The sequence below is a fragment of the Saccopteryx bilineata genome, chromosome 2, assembly GCF_036850765.1.
Source record: "Saccopteryx bilineata isolate mSacBil1 chromosome 2, mSacBil1_pri_phased_curated, whole genome shotgun sequence".
In the NCBI taxonomy this organism is placed as follows: Eukaryota; Metazoa; Chordata; class Mammalia; order Chiroptera; family Emballonuridae; genus Saccopteryx; species Saccopteryx bilineata.
In genome coordinates, this window is record NC_089491.1 from 366,643,108 (window position 1) to 366,655,174 (window position 12,067).

General features: G+C 43.0%; 1 protein-coding gene across 1 annotated transcript in view; it reads right to left on the reverse strand.

Moving 5' to 3' along the window:
• MYO1D (myosin ID) overlaps nucleotides 1-12,067 on the reverse strand; it is a 366,899-nt gene that overhangs the window by 181,086 nt on the left and 173,746 nt on the right. The window lies entirely within an intron of this gene.

Below are 12,067 nucleotides of genomic sequence, written 5' to 3' on the forward strand. Positions count from 1 at the left end.
ACTTCTCTTTTCTACCTTCATGGAATCCACCAAGTCACTGCATTAAGGCAAAAGCAGCCAGGTAGTCCCATAGAGCCTCCGCATTTCCATGTCTTGAGAGGTTTATTTGCTACATAAAAATCATAAAACACGGCCCTGGCCGGTTGGCTCAGTGGTAGAGCGTCGGCCTGGCGTGCAGAGGTCCCGGGTTCGATTCCCGGCCGGGGCACACAGGAGAGGCGCCCATCTGCTTCTCCACCCCTCCCCCTCTCCTTCCTCTCTGTCTCTCTCTTCCCCTCCCGCAGCCAAGGCTCCATTGGAGCAAGGATGGCCCGGGCGCTGGGGATGGCTCCTTGGCCTCTGCCCCAGGCGCTGGAGTGGCTCTGGTTGCAAAAGAGCGACGCCCCAGAGGGGCAAAGCATTGCCCCCTGGTGGGCAGAGCGACGCCCCCTGGTGGGCGTGCCGGGTGGATCCCGGTGGGGCACATGCGGGAGTCTGTCTGACTGTCTCTCCCCGTTTCCAGACTCAGAAAAATACAAAAAAAAAATCATAAAACAAGTTTTCTAGGGTCATCACATTCAGGAATGTATTTATTTAACCAGACTAAGACCACGTAGACATAGTCCCTTCACTTAATCATCAGATGACAATGGTAGAAAACTGTCTTATTACTAAATACTGCTTTAAATTCTGGGCTTTTTTTCTTCCACCAAGTAAGTATAGTTATTGCTCACTTAGCTTTAAGTTATTGTGATCCATAGAGAACCCTATGGCAGGTTACAGTATTATAGCAAATATTCATTCCTTCCCTCTAGACCTCCATGGGTCACCTGATTGATGGGATCTGCTTCGGTCAATAGGGTATAAATGCTTGTGACCTGAGTAGCTTGGAATGCACTTGTGTGGTCAGCTCTGCCCTCTTAGGCTTTTGCTAGTAACGTCAGAAGAACATGCCCAGGGGTCCACTGACTTCAGAAAAATGAGCAACATGTGAAGCCAACCTATATTCCACCCATGGCCTGGATGGGATTAGCCAAGAATGGTCAAACCCCAGAAGCATGAGGAAGAAATTCTGTCACATCCACTAAGTTTTTGGGTGGTAAAACTAGGGCGGTAGGCTAAATAATGGTCTCTGTAAAGATAGCTACCTCTTAACCCCTGGAACCTATAAATGTCACATCATATGCCAGAAAGGACTGTGCAGATGTGATTAGGTTAAGGATCTTGAGACGGGTATATTATCCTGGATTCTCTGGTTGCCCCTAAACACAGTCACATATATGCTTATCAGAGGGAGGCAGTGGAAGATCTGGAGACAGAGCGAAGGCATTGAGACCACAGAGGCAATGACTACAACCACAAGCCTTGGAATGTCGGCAGCTACCAGAAGCCGGAAGAGCAAGAAATGGATTACTCTGTATAACCACCAGAGGGAGTGTGCCCTGTGACAACACGTTGATTTTGGATCAGAGAAACTGATTTCAAACTTCTGGCTTCCAGAACAATGACAGACTAAATGTCTGGTATTTTAAGCCATCAAGTTTGTGTGAACTTTTTTACAGCAGCCTCAGGAAACTAACATGGACGTAGTCTGTGGCATAATGGTGGCACGGTACCCTGATATAAATCCAAGCCAGATGTTAGTATTAATAACACCAATGTTATTAACAATAGCAAACACATAGCACTTTCCATGTGCTAATCACTGTTCAAAGTATGCTAAATATACTAACTCATTTAATACAATCACACTGTAAGGTCGGTACTGTTTCCTTTCTCTTTTGTAGATGAGGAAACTGAAGCATGGAGAGCCCCAAAGTACCCGCCCATAAGTGGCAGAGATGAGACGGGAACTCAAGTGCATATGGTTGACTGAAGCCAAGAACTATCTGTCAGTTAGGCAGCACTAGAGTGTAGAAAGCACCAGAGTTAAAACTTTGAGACTTCTTTCCCAGTTGGATACTATTCTGACTACTCAGGACTTTGTTTGGTATCATGAAAGTGCCTTATTTAATGCATATGCATAGCTCTTAAGTATTAATCATTTTACTTTCATATATAACATAGTACCATCTTTATAAACCCTGAAGTACCTAGTACCGAGTCATGATAATATGATTTACTATTGACAGAATGTCATCCAGTGCTCTGTGTAGAGGGCATTATTCTGGGGGTCCCGGGGGGAGGGAATATAAATGAGTACAAAGGCACTGCTTCCCTCAACAACTTATAATAGAGTTAAGACAAATGTGAGATAAGACAAATTACCGTATTTCCCCGTATATAAGATGCTACCATGTATAAGACGCACCTTACTTTTGGGGCCCAAAATTTGAAAAAAAATGTATTATATAAAATTATTGAACTCAAGTTTTATTCATCGTAAAATTCATACAACTCCTCCTCACTGTCAAAACTCCCATCCATTAGCTTGTCCTCATCTGCATCTGATGATGAATCACTGTCTTCAACAATGAGTGCAAAAACAAGTGCGAAAAAGCAAGAAATGCAAGTAAAAAACCCTACAACTACTGTATAAGACGCACCCAGTCTTTAGACCCCAAATTTTTTTGGAAAACGGTGCATCTTTGGGTGCATCTATAGGGAAATACGGTAATAGATGATCTAAAGAGAACAGAAATGACATGATTCAATGGAAATTTTGAGCTGAAATCATCCCGTTGAGAGGTTCTCCACCCTGAACTCTCCCATGGTAAACCTTGTGGAGGACACTCCCATGTGTGACACTGTCCTGGGGGCATACAGTCCCTGAGATGTCCCTTCCTCACCCACTCAAAAAAGCAAGTATACATTTTATACAATAACCTTGAATTAGCTCCTATTTATAAAATAATTCATTGTCTTCTATAACTTACTATTAGTAAAAAATTACACATAATATACCTCATACCTGATTGTGATAGATGTGCCCATCTCCAAATCCACCATTTTACAGATAACAGAAAGGGTGCCCTAGGACCTCACACAAACCTGAACCTGCCTGCTGCCAGCTCCTGCCTCCCAGCGAAGCTACTGTCTCAGAGAGCCACAGACAACTGACAAGAGGGTTCTGGGGAAGGAAGCGAAGATGACTTTGTTCAGACAGGTATGGCCAGCCTGGAGACCGCTAAAGGCAAGGCAAACAGTCTGTGTAAAAGCAGACAGCTGGAAAAGAAAGGTGTGCCTGGCAGTTTGGTGAAGAACACAGTGACACTGCACACGGGCATAATGGAAGAGGTAGTCAGTTGGAGCCAGACTCTGGAAGAGTCTGGTCTTAATTCTGTAGATGACTGAGAGGTTTGGAACAGTGGAGCATCATTAAAACTACGACTGTGATGTGCAGATGAGGTACAAGAAGGGACCCTGGGAGGTCACACAGAACTGGTTCCAGAAGAGCATTCCAACCATCACCAGATTCTGTGGCTTCCATACTAGACACCCTTTATAGTGCACATAGCATGACTTCAGTTTGTGTGTGTGCGTGTGTGTGCGTGTGTGTGTGTGTGTGTGCGTGTGTGTGTGTGTAAGGGAGAGTAGGACAAAGACCCAAATGATACATTCCAAAATGTTAATGGTAGTTACCTTTTGGTGGTGAGATGATGGATGATGTTATTTTATTTTATTTTTTTTGTATCACAATGAGCATGCATTATTTCACAATAAAAACCATTACCTAAAAATTTTAGATGGAAATACTGTGAGTACAGCGACCTATAGTTCCGATCTATAATCCATTAAGGTCTAATATGCTTGTGAATAAAGTATTGCAAACCTGCGTTTAAATGATAAATGCTTGATTATCTTTTTAGTTCCCCAAGGTTATTGGTCACCAATATGTTTTCTTTGAATCCATACAAATGCAATAAAACCAACTCAAATGGCTGACTAGTAGTTTTCTTAAAAATGCAGACTCTCTTCATAGTGCTAAATTTAAACAGATAGCAATTGTTGGCAATATTAAACCGACAAAAACCACTTAATAAAAATAGTCCTAGATTTTCTTTGTTATGAATAAAGTCCCTCAAAACTCACTGGTCCCCTAGGAACTCAATGGTTCCTCCTCAGTATATATAGTGAGTGTGTGTGTGCACGTGCATAGATGTTTCTAAGAATCAACAATGTGGTTAGAAAGGAATCACACTAAACACCCTGTTTTATAACATATATATTTCACTTAGCATTTATCACAAACACTTTTGATGGATTACATTTTTTTACATGGTCATTGTTAATGGCTGCTTAGTTTTGTATTGTATGGATGTACCATAATTTAACTAATTTCTTAATATTTTCTCCATTATTTTCCACTTTCATGAGAAATGTTGAAAATTCTTTCAACTAAATTTTAACATAATTTGTTAAGAATGTCCTTAGTATAAATTTCAAGAAGTGTAATTGTTAGATTAGAGAGAAACCCAATTTTTAAAGTTTTTGGAAATGGATTACTCTCTGGAAAGTTCTCACGGATTTTCGCTTATGCCGCTAGAATACATATCTCAGTGACAGTGTTTATAATTAAAAAACAATCCTGATTATTTGATAAGTGAAAATATGGTTGTTGGCCATCTCTCTCTTTTGTGGAATGTTAGTTTCTATTTTTACTCAATTCTCTAGTGAGGTATTTAGTTCATTTCTTTGGAAGGGCCTTTTCTATATTATAGGTATTTATATTCTGTACTTGTTGAAGTAAAATTAAAGCCACTGTATGTTCCCCCATTATGAGAAACTGTACACCCTCTATCTGTATATAATAATGATATATTTTCTAGAACATGTTAAATATTTTATAAACTTTTTTGTTTTTTGACTAGCAAAACTTGACGGTCCAAGAAAAATGTGTTTAAATTTGCCCTGGCAAAGAATATGAACAATTTCCTGATATATTTAGAATTCTTAGTAGCAGTTACATACACTTGCTATAGTAAGAAAAAAAAAGAACAAAACCAGTACTGTAGTCCTCACACTTAAACCACATATATTCTATTATGTACCTAATTTGGTAAACACAGTATAGTCTGTCATCCAGAAAGTGTTCTAGCTTAATGAAATATATGGCAAAATCATGTACTTTAGAAAAGTCTTTTTAAAAAGTCAGCATTAAAAATTATTTTTTGGGCCCTGGCCGGTTGGCTCAGCGGTAGAGCGTCGGCCTGGCGTGCGGGGGACCCGGGTTTGATTCCCGGCCAGGGCACATAGGAGAAGCGCCCATTTGTTTCTCCACCCCCACCCCCTCCTTCCTCTCTGTCTCTCTCTTCCCCTCCTGCAGCCAAGGCTCCATTGGAGCAAAGATGGCCCGGGCGCTGGGAATGGCTCCTTGGCCTCTGCCCCCAGGCGCTAGAGTGGCTCTGGTAGCGGCAGAGCTACGCCCTGGAAGGGCAGAGCATCACCCCCTGGTGGGCAGAGCATCGCCCCTGGTGGGCGTGCCGGGGAGGGGGGGGCGGGGGGATCCCTGTAGGGCGCATGCGGGAGTCTGTCTGACTGTCTCTCCCCGTTTCCAGCTTCAGAAAAATACAAAAAAAAGAAAAAATTAAAAAAAATTATTTTGGGGGGTGAGGGGTTAATAGCTTATACTAAATGCCAGTGTTGTCACTGTAGTGAATGGCCATTACAGTAAAATATTTCCATCACCTTTAATGCCTTTAATATTTATCACCCAATGTTTCTAAAAAGATCAGAGGAAATTTATCTAGAAGTTACATGGACAATGCAGTCACCAGGTAGGACAAAAGGAAAGACAGCTTGGCAATGGAGCAGGGCTGGAGGTGGGAAGGGAGACAGTCACATATGAAACCCCAAACAAGAATACTTTCTGGAATTGACCACAAACACAGGCACTGGGCTACCTGGTAGCTATAGCAATGGGAAACTTAATGAGTGACATGGACTCCATTTGTTTAATAAGGCTGGTAATTAAATACTTCCTGCATCCCAAATGCTCTTTTTATTTTTATTATTTATTTATTAAAAAAAAATTTTATTTGTGACAGAGACAGAGAGGAACAGACAGGGACAGACAGACAGGAAGGGAGATGAGAAGCATCAATTCTTTGTTGCGGCACTTTAGTTATTCATTGATTGCTTTCTCATGTGCCTTTACTGAGAGGCTCCAGCAGAGCTAGTGACCTCTTGCTCAAGCCAGCGACCTAGGGCTCAAGCCAGCGACCATGGTGTCATGTCTATGATCCCACGCTCAAGCCAGTGACCCTGCGCTCAAGCTGGTGAGCTCATGCTCAAGCCAGATGAGCCTACACTCAAGCCGGTGACCCTGCGGTTTTAAACCTGGGTCCTCTGCATCCCAGTCTGATGCTCTATCCACTGTGCCACTGCCTGGTCAGGTGCTCTTTTTATTTTTAAAGACTCATTTTTGTTGAGGAAAACCAATGAATTGCTCTGCAGTGATTCGAAGGTGTTTTGTTTGACTTGGCTGTGCCCATTTTCAGGTTTAGGTTGTACATCTACCTGTAAGATCTTTCATTTGAGTCTGGGATAGCAATCCTCACTGAATTGTTCAGAAGTTTCTAATTTAATGCAAACATCTATTCACCGAATCTCTTCCCCTTTACTAATTAATTTCTTATAAAGAGTAATCTCTTGAGCTTCCAGTAATTAAAAAACAAAAGTGCGATGAAAATGTAGCCATGGGTTTCTTTCCCTTCCTTCCCCCCCCTTCCTATAGGGGCCAGAAAGTGTTGCCATGGAGACAACAGCTGCTGGGTTATGAGTGACAGTCTCAAGAGAGAAGTGTCTTGGAATGGGAACATCTCAAGTTAAAAAAAAAAAAGCGGTGAGGGAGAAAGGAAAGCAAGCTGTTTTACTAAGCAGAGTGAGGAGCTCAGCTGAAAGGTGTATTTCAGCTAGCAAAGAATAAAGGCACTGTTTCCCCCTTTCTTTCATCAAACACAGGAAATGTTTTCCTTCCAAAGGGGAACAGATTTCTTTTAAGCACATCTCAAGCACATGCACATATCTTGGCATAATTACATTTTAAAATTGGGATTCACAATAATACACCAAATTGGTTGCCTTAGTAATGAGATATCACCCGGGCAACGGATTTGCTGTTCTTTCAGGAGAGCAGATCATCTGTCTCCAACTTACAGGGAAGTGGGCTGGGAAGGGGCGGCAGTAGTTTCTTATTAGCAGTATCCAAGAGGAGAGAAATAGGAAACAAATAATTTTTGACATGTCACCATTATTTTTCAAATATGCTTTCATCTTTTTTATTTATCAGTTGGGTGGGAGGAAGGAAAGGGGGGGGCAGAGAGAGAGAGAGAAGAAAGGATGCTCTGTTGTTCCCAGTGTTGAACTTTTGCTTAGGCATTTCTATTGTTCTTAAAGGGCTGTGCATTTTATTTTGTCAATATGTAAATCTATATGGCATCAGTTATCGGCTTATATTATAAATCAACACAAAATTTTTTCACAAGAGTAAAACCAGTTACTTGTACATAGTAATGTCATTAATGTTAGTGTAACAGCACTGCTTAGTAACATGTAAGGGTAAGGCTACAATGTTCAATCACCATTCACCATGGTTTCTTCGTTAAGAACATACATCCTTAGGCCCTGGCCGGTTGGCTCAGAGGTAGAGCGTCGGCCTGGCGTGTGGGGGACCCGGGTTCGATTCCCGGCCAGGGCACATAGGAGAAGCGCCCATTTGCTTCTCCACCCCTACCCCCTCCTTCCTCTCTGTCTCTCTCTTCCCCTCCTGCAGCCAAGGCTCCATTGGAGCAAAGATGGCCCGGGCGCTGGGGATGGCTCCTTGGCCTCTGCCCCAGGCGCTAGAGTGGCTCTGGTTGTGGCAGAGCGACGCCCCGGAGGGGCAGAGCATCGCCCCCTGGTGGGCGTGCCGGGTGGATCCCGGTCGCGCGCATGCGGGAGTCTGTCTGACTGTCTCTCCCCGTTTCCAGCTTCAGAAAAATACACACACACACACACAAAAAGGAAGTAAAAAAAAAAAAAAAGAACATACATCCTTTCCCATGGTTATTGTCACTGCCATGATTTACCAATAAATATTCAATCTACTTTCCCGCTGGAGGATTCTGCACCTGGTTTATCTCACCCTGTACTCTGCTTTTGTCTTGCTCAGCTTTAACATGCTGGTTATTAATAAACCAGTAATATCCTAGCCGCCAGAGGAAGTGGGCACCTTTCAGTCCTTATTTTGTTGGACATCTCTGTGTTTGATACTACTGATCATTCCTTCTTCTTTGAAATTTGCTACTCTGTTTGCTTCTCTGACTTATATGTCCAACTGTTTGTTACTTACCTTGACTCAAATGTCTCAAACTATTGACTACATCATGCCACAAACTATTAACTTCCTCCAAACACGCTCCTGCTCTGTACTGTCTATCTCTGGCTCAGTTAGTAACACTAGCTGTCCAGGAACCTAATCTGGAAACCTGGGCATCATTGACTCCTGATTTTTGTCAGTCTCCCACCCAATCCCATGATCATAGTCTGCTAGTTTTACCTCCTAAACATTTCTCACATTTCCCCCCAGCTCAGCTACCACTGCTTTGATTTAAGCCCCTCCTAGCATTTCCCAGATTACAGCAAGAGGCTCTTAATTGGACATCTTGCCTCCCGTCTTGTTGACTTCTAATCTTCCCTTGACACAGATCTATTTAAAAATTGAAAACTGACGATATTGCTTCTCTCTCTCAAATCTTTTGATAGGACTTAGAGAACCTGAGGTGGCCCTGCTGCTAGAGAAATGTAACAAACCCACCTATGTGTAGCTGAACTCTCGAGGTGTCATATAACATTGGTCAACATTGCCTGACCAGGCGGTGGCGCAGTGGATAGAGCGTCGGACTGGGATGTGGAGGACCCAGGTTCAAGACCCCGAGGTCGCTAGCTTGAGCATGGGCTCATCTGGGTTTTTTTTGTTTTTTGTTTTTTTTTTACTTTTTTTTTTTTTTTTTTTGCATTTTTCTGAAGCTGGAAACAGGGAGAGATAGTCAGACAGACTCCTGCATGCGCCCGACCGGGATCCACCCGGCACCACGCCCACCAGGGGCGATGCTCTGCCCACCAGGGGGCGATGCTCTGCCCATCCTGGGTGTCGCCATGTTGCGACCAGAGCCACTCTAGTGCCTGAGGCAGAGGCCAAGGAGCCATCCCCAGCACCCGGGCCATCTTTTGCTCCAGTGGAGCCTTGGCTGCGGGAGGGGAAGAGAGAGACAGAGAGGAAGGCGCGGCGGAGGGGTGGAGAAGCAAATGGGCGCTTCTCCTGTGTGCCCTGGCCGGGAATTGAACCCGGGTCCTCCGCACGCTAGGCCGACACTCTACCGCTGAGCCAACCAGCCAGGGCCGGCTCATCTGGTTTGAGCAAAGCTCACCAACTTGGACCTAAGGTCGCTGGCTCGAGCAAGGGGTTACTCGATCTGCTGAAGGCCCGCGGTTAAGGCACATATGAGAAAGCAATCAATGAACAACTAAGGTGTCGCCACGAAAAACTGATGATTGATGCTTCTCATCTATCTCCGTTCCTGTCTGTCCCTATCTATCCTTCTCTCTGACTCTATCTCTGTCTCTGTGTAAAAAAAAAAAAAAAAAAGATTTGTCAACCTTTACAATGCTGACAATTCAAATTGTTAACAAGGATGTGGAACGATAAAAACTCTCATTCAATTCAGATAAAGATAAGTGAGCATCAATACTTTGGAAAGCCAATGAGCAGTCTTCAGTAGACCCAAACATGCAGACTCCCCAGCCAGCACCCGCAACCTGCACAGTGTTCCCTGGAGCGGCAGTGCCCAGGGTGCGGCTGGGGGACTGGAGCACTGCTGAGACTCTTCCAGGGAGCCTCAAGATCAAAACCAATTCCATAATAATACCAGCAGGCTATCTGCCCTTGCAGTTCTCATCCTATCATGAGACTGTGGTGGAGAGGCGGTATCACCTGTGATAACATCATTACTCTGACAGCTAATGCAATGTGTGTGCATAGATATCAATTTGTATAATATATTCTTGAATTTTGTAGAACTTTCAACTGAGCTATTTGGGGTCTGCAAAATTTGAGAATAGTTAGCCAATGGATACTTATTCACTTGTAGACAAGGAAACATATATGAAAATATTCATTGTAGCATTATATGGAATGGCAAAACAAACAACAACAATAACCCCTGAAAAACTAAGCAACTATTATCAGGAAAATAAGTAATGACTTTTTCACAATGAAAGGGCAGAAAGAAGTTCAAGTAAATACACTACAGCCACACTCGGGGACATTTAAATACGTGCCGAGTGTAAAACAGGCTGAAAAAATTCTAAAACACGCTGAGTAAAAAAAATCCAGCTGCGAAAGATTTGTGCGGGACCGTGAGGAGAGGAGAGTACAGGCGCCGTGACAGAAAATGGACCATCCAATCAGAGGCCGCGAGCGGGAGCTCGTGGACCCAGATGCTCTCAGGAGACAAGTCCTAAGCTCACTCTTTATGATAAAGAATGGAAAGGTTAGCAAATATTTATGTACTTGTTATAAAATTCAAGTGAAATCTAAATTGAATTCCGTCGTCATGCTGTGATAGCCATGTGTGTTTGCTTCCTAATCATCAACGTGGCTGTGTTGGAGACAGGCAAAGAGCATTCCTGTACCCTGAATTCCAAGGGCCAGGGTCAGCCTGTGTTTATTATGGGAAACGACACTGGTTTGAATATTTTTGTAGAAAACTTTGTTCCCTGTTTGTCACAGGACGTTTATATTACCCACTACCCTTAGTGACAATTTAGTCCACCATGGCATCAATGATTCAGCTCTAACAAACTCAGCCTGTCTAAAAGGTTTATGAAATACAGATTGACACATCTATCCTCCCTGTAATGGTATTTTCAAATCAAACGTGAATCCAACAGAGTGGTTCCCAAACTCTTTGCCCCTTCTTTTTCCAGAAGGTCTTCCCTCCCCAGCTCAGAGTAGGTGCCTCTTCTCAGAGCATCTGGCAGGCATTACCTGCCTCAGACCATCACGATTACTCCACCTCACTGGTCTGAAAGCTGACACATATCCCTCCTGACGGACTGTCAGCTTCTGCTGAATGGAATCTTGTCTTGGCCATTTTTATGTCCTTATTCAGTAATGAATGAACAAATCTGTGTTTAGTATTCACTTAAACATGCACGAGTCCATATCACAGGACTGGAAAAGGCACTTGCTACTGGTCTGTCTTCGTAGCATACTGGACAGACGTATCGTCAATGGTCACCATTTGATCAAAGGCACATTTTTGTTCATTTCTTCCAACACTTAGTAAAAGTCACGCAACATATGTTTGACCATAAATATTCCCCAGAATAAAGCAATGAGTGGCATTGGGGACAACCTCCCTTATCACACATCAAGGCCACCACCATCCTTCCTGTAACTCAGCTCATGCTTTGGCAGTAGTCATCCTAAAACACCTCTCCCAACCTACTCTTAGCTTGAAAGTCATTTTTACCACAAATAATAAAAATAGCTTCCCCTGATGAAGGGAGTATTCTCAGTAAAAAACAGAGTTATTGATCATTTTTCACTTCTGTACATATGTCAAGAGCTGATTGATTTTTTGATTGATATTTTTAACATTAGCGTTTCCTTTTAATTTAGTAAGAAATATATTAGTTTACATACTCAATAGTAAATGACTCAAACATCATTAGATGTCTACCAAGGACATTTAATAAAGGAATTTTTGCCAAATCTCATTCTTTTTTCTCTCTGAACATGATGCCATCATTACCTTGGTGGCTGGTTTTATAAACTTTTCTTCAATAATATGAGTCATGCCTGTCTTTCCTATAAGGAGTGCACATCCTGAAGGTTGTCACTATGGAATAAGTAAGGAAGGATTAACATGTGCAGAAGGCCAGCCCACTGGGTTCAGGTTCCATTTCTTTTTTACTTCTTTTGTGTGTGTATGTGTCAGAGAGAGGGACAGATAGGGACAGACAAACAGGAAAGGAGAGAGATGAGAAACATCAATTCTTCGTTGCGGCTCCTTAGTTGTTCATTGATTGATTTCTCATAAATGCCTTGGGGGGGGGGCTACAGCAGACCCAGTGACCCCTTGCTCGAGCCAGTGACCTTGGG